The sequence below is a fragment of the Solanum pennellii genome, chromosome 1 (genome assembly GCF_001406875.1).
Source record: "Solanum pennellii chromosome 1, SPENNV200".
Classification (NCBI taxonomy): domain Eukaryota; kingdom Viridiplantae; phylum Streptophyta; class Magnoliopsida; order Solanales; family Solanaceae; genus Solanum; species Solanum pennellii.
The window spans coordinates 8,748,528-8,754,129 of NC_028637.1; the positions used below are offsets into that span (position 1 = coordinate 8,748,528).

Below are 5,602 nucleotides of genomic sequence, written 5' to 3' on the forward strand. Positions count from 1 at the left end.
TCAAGAAACAACTTTTTTCCACATTAATCTTCGGGCCACAACCTGAAGAAAAAAGGGATAATATCGTCAGCATAAGATAAATGATTATCTTGAGGGTCTTGTATTATCATTATAAAACTTTCAAAAAGTTGATTACTATTCAAACGGTTTAACATTTTAGTCAAAATGTCAGCTCTCTTAATGAAAAAACGTTTTCTACATCCATTAACAAGGACAGGAGTACAATATATTACTATTGGATCGCCTCATAAGACTAATCCATCTTTCAGAAAAACCAAATTTTATTAAAATATCAAGAAGAAATTGCCAATTAACTCAGTCATATCATATGATTTAGACATATCCCGTTCAATGAACACATTGCCTACGTCTTCTTTTAAAACCATGAATATTTCTTGCGCTAAAAGAATATTTTAGTAATCAATGTACCATGTACAAAACCAGATTGGTTTTCAAAAATAATCATAGGAAGAATGTGGTCCACTACATCATTTAAGACCTGGGAAATAATCTTATTAGTAATGTTACTAAGGCCAATAGGCCTTAGATCAGAAAATGAATTAGGATTACTAACATTATGAATAAGACTTAGACATCAAGTAGAATACAACTTAGTCTACTCAGCCCCATTGAAATAACTTCGAACAAAATCAACTACTTCCTTTATATAATGCTTCAACCGGTGATAAGACTCAAATTACCCTCAATATAAGTTAAAAGAGCAGGAGGTTGTTAGCAATAAAAATACCCAAGTAGCGTCAGGGTAGAATCCCACAAGAAACAATTTGTCGGCAGTTGGAAAGACGTGATTTTGTTTAAAAAAATATGGATTGGGGCAAAGATACTATCAATCAAAGTATACATGGGAATTAAAAATTTGGGAATCAAATCCACTCTCAAACGAACCATTGCAATTCAAGACCTAAACTAATCATAGATAGTCTTGATCATTATAAATCAACACTAATCTCCTTTCGGTCTTGAAGTATTACATCACAAAATCTTCTTTCAGTCACAACCATAGTTCAATGACAAAACAATCTAATACATTAGTCAGGACCCCAATTTCTAGGAAGTTTAGCATTCAATAAAGTAGACCCAAATCATCTCCTTTCGCTCTCAAACTTAGGACTCAAAGCTGAAATGTGATTATTAATCTATTCACAGACTTCACAAGTTCTCTTTCAAGCAAACGATAAAGTCCTACAGTAGATTTGTGTGTGCAATCTCATATCATAGATTCAAAGATGGTAAATGGATTAAACCTATGTCGTGAATTTAAGAATGGAATCAAGGAATCACAAAAGCAATAGAATGAAAATCAAATACCCAAATAGTTATGTCTGTTTCTAGAACAGAACCTCAATTTTATATACACAATTACACCTATAATTCTACCAATTTATAAAAAGGAATGGGGAAGAGAACAAGAGATTTTACTATTCAACACCCAATCTTCAAGCCCGAATATGAATTGTGAGACAACTTACCTTCAAAATCTTTACCCAAAAATATAAACAACAATATTCTCTGTAATCTAAGTTTTTGTCAGTTCTACTTTCTTCTTATTCACCTTTTTACCTCGTTTTCACTTGTTTTCTTCAACTGTCTTCTAAATCAACTCTCCATTCATTTTCCTCCAATCATAATGTAAACCACATTAAAAGCACCAATTTTAAACTAAAGCAAGCCAATATAACTAACAAAAAGCCTCAAATGAGTGAAAAACGTCATTAACATGTTCGAAAGAAAATTCCGCCAAATCCATCCAGACAAGGAGAACTATTAGGATCCATTCAAAGAACTGTATTATCAGTTTCCTCTTCATCATGAGTTTTTGTGAGATCATCATTCTCATTTTGGGTAATAAGTTACTCAATGAATATCATACCTAGAGGGTTGGTTTGTCCATCGATTTAGTAAGATTATTCTCAAACTGATATATAGCCTCATCATATTTTTGTTGGTCACTCTATTCCAAATTACCTAGCTGTAAAGAAGTTTTCGTCTAAGAAAAAGTTCGGAAAATCAATATGTCATTTGAGGTTCATGTGGTGATACTAAAAGCATGGAATCCATATCAAAGAATAGAACACACAGCGATTCTTTCCTCAAATATTCAAAATTCTTCTTGGGAAACCCTGAATTTGTCATTGAGAACACGATGAGAAGACGTAGAACATTAATGAGTGGTTCTTGCTTATGTACACAAAGAATCTGCATTTATCCTGTGAGGAAAGAGTAAGCAAATAGAACATGAAAACATTCACCTCGGAAGAAATGGAAAAGGTTAAAGGCAGACCCCTTCCCCTCTCTTGCACTTCCAGCTCATGATATATATTACTTTTTTCTGATCATCCTTTCCTCTAACGGACAATCATAACTTAAAAATCAAGGAGACGATAAAATCAAAATTTCAAGGAATTCAATAGTAAGATTATATTTCTCATGCATTCTATAGATGGCAAGACAACTGTAGATTATAGTGCAAGACATGAGTTGATAATATTACAGGCATTTTTCTCTACGTGGTTATTTTATCCACTTAGAGTAGCATTTGTTGAGAAACATTTATCATATTTTATCTAGGTTTGTACGATGTGGACTGGCCAAGAGTGAACTGCAGATGTATATGCTTGTTTGCCTACTGATCGAATAATAATCATTTTTCCTTACCACATAATAAAAATAAAAAAATGGAGAAAGAAGAAATGGAGAACACCCTTGCTCACAAACACACAATAAAATACTACATGGCATCATATCATGCATGCAAAGGATTTTTATTGCCAACAAAAGTTGGACTTGCATCTACAGTTCTCCAACATTTGACGCCAAGAACTTGGTGCAACAGAGGCTTCTGAGTACTGTTGAATATTTATGAGAGAGCTGAAAGGCTTATATGGTCTAAAACTACCAAAGTCATCAATAATTAGAATGAAAAGTTTAATTTTACTCACATATAATAGCTTTTAGCCTCGACAAAAGTTTTCTCCATATCAATTTGGGAAAGGAATAAAGGTTTGAATGTAAACGTAGTTAAATGCTGACCATGATTTATATGTCTGGAACAGAAAGACAATAATTTCATAACATTGTTAAAACCATTATTATCATTGTAGAATCAAACATTAGCAATAACTCTTAATGCCATTTCTGGCAATGAGTTATGCTCATTGACATAATCCTTCAATTCAAAGACAGTTTGGTTTTGCATATACAAAAATGTAACACAGAAGTCAATTATTGAACTAGCAAAGCTAAGACATGCACATCTACGATTATTGAATAATTATGGTCTGCATTTATGTGTAATCTTGCTTCATGGAAGTTGCTTTTTGACGTATAAACTGCAATCACACTACAAATGACATTTAAACGAATAGAAGACAATGGAAAGTTCATGAGAAACTGAATCTTAGGATAGGACATGGAAGATTCATATGTATGTTGAAGTCGCATAGACTGTTGTTAAAAAAAATTGAAGAGAAAATAAATCAACCTGGACGACAACTTGAATTAACGGGAACGTTTATTTTCTTTCCTTCTTGGTGGACACCCATAATAGATGAATCTAGTTCCACAGCACCATTATTGATACAAAGAAACTGCAAGAAGCCTATTAGAGACAACTTTTTAAATATTTACAGCATATATAGTTTGTTTATTGATCTAGAAGCTGCAGACACATTATACAACCATGAACAACTGCCTAGACATTATTTCTAACAACACAGATCCATAGCAATTCTAAAAATAGCAGTTTTATCTCATCCAACAGCCCTTCATATGTTAACTGTGAACATATTGGAGTGATCAGATCCACCTGCACAATACCAGGAAAATCTTTAAGCAATAGTGATAAATGGATATAAAGGAAACAAAAATATTGCTCCACACGTTGCTCCACACAACTCAAGACACACCAACCAAACCAAGTAACTATAGTATTTCCACAACCATGAAGGTTGAGGAATTACGAATAAAACTAAAGCAGTACAGAACTTAATTGATCATATAGAAAAAATACATGGAATAAAACTATACTAAGTAGCAAGATTATGCCTGCGGAACTATTAACTCTTTGAATACGAGGCAATTAATTAAAGAGCACGTTGGAAGAGTACGATAAGATGAACTTCATCTTTCCAGCAGATTCTCTCACCTTTGTTTTCTGTCAAAACACACACACACTCTCTCACACCCCCAGACACATATCTCACACAATAGAATGACAACTACCTATTCTAGAAAGGGAAGCAACAACAATTCAAAACATAATATGATAAACTAGCATTAACCTTCAACATAATCTAAAAATTATGTCACATCTTTACCAAATGACCCATTAGGTCACACAACAATCTTATGTGTATTATAACTACATTATATGAAATATAATGAGAGAGGAGACAGGCAAGGGCTGTGATTTTAGAATTTGGTTTAATCTTTTTTAGTTTTAGTGTAGTTAAAGAAGTGTTAAAAATGACATTTTCAGTTACACCTATGTAATGATGCGGTGTAATAGGTTTGTTGTTCTGGAGTTTTAAAATGCAATTTCCTGAAGCAGATATTCACATCTTGGTGAGTAGGGGTAGGTAGCATATAACTTTAAGAGCAAAAATGTAGATTGACATATGGCACATATACAAGACAACTTTTATAGACATGTACATTTATAGTAAGGGAAGTATTTTTGGCAATACTTCCCATACTATAAACACCATATCATATACAAATTAGCCATTGTTGGACATGTAAAGTTTTGCAACTAACATATCAACACTTCTTGATCGAACTAATAATATTAAGGTCCCTAGCATAGATAAAGCCTCTACCTTGCCCTTTTTATGGTATCGCAGTCACTCAGTCCGTTGTCGTCTACGAATAAGTTTTTTCTCTTCTTAGACTTTCTCGAATAAACTCTTCTGTTTGAAATGGAAGCCTCTCATCCATTAGGAATTTCTTTTGAGTATTATGTGTTTTATACTCCCTCATAGTCTATTGGTTCTAGTGAATCTTCCACTTTTCTCTTCCCTGTACTTAAAAATAATTAATCTTGAATTGTCCAGAAGATGAATAATGTACCTATCAAGAGAAAATGTATTAGAAGCATAATAACTCTGTAGCACTTTACCTTTTAGTCTTTGCTTATGGGGTGCTGTATTCTAATTCTTCATAAGCACATAAACTTGTGTGACTGTATAATTTTCGGACCCCTCTTTCAAATTGAAATTTCTCAACTTTAGTTTGATGACAAAGTCCATCCCGCATAGATTGCAAATCTGGGACGGTACATCAGTCTCAGTTTTGGACTATCGGTTAACCACTTGTGAGCAAAAGTATCAACAATTGTTTATCTGCAACCCCATAAAACGGGATGAAAGCAGTCTTCCCACCATTGTCCTTGACCTTAATGTGTATCTTAAATGTGTCTATACACAAAACATCGTTAGTGTTCCTTTGAATGTAAGTTGTGGCTACAATTCTACTTTCTCGCTTACCTACCATATGTAAAAATCAAGAAGGGTGTGTGTTTGTGTGTGTGTACATATATATGTGTGTGTGTGTGTATATGTATATATATATATATATATATATA

General features: G+C 33.2%; 1 pseudogene; it reads right to left on the reverse strand.

The window, feature by feature from the left end:
• Positions 1-2,028: 2,028 nt before the first annotated feature.
• Positions 2,029-5,602, reverse strand: part of LOC107017185 — an 8,126-nt pseudogene continuing 4,552 nt past the window's right edge.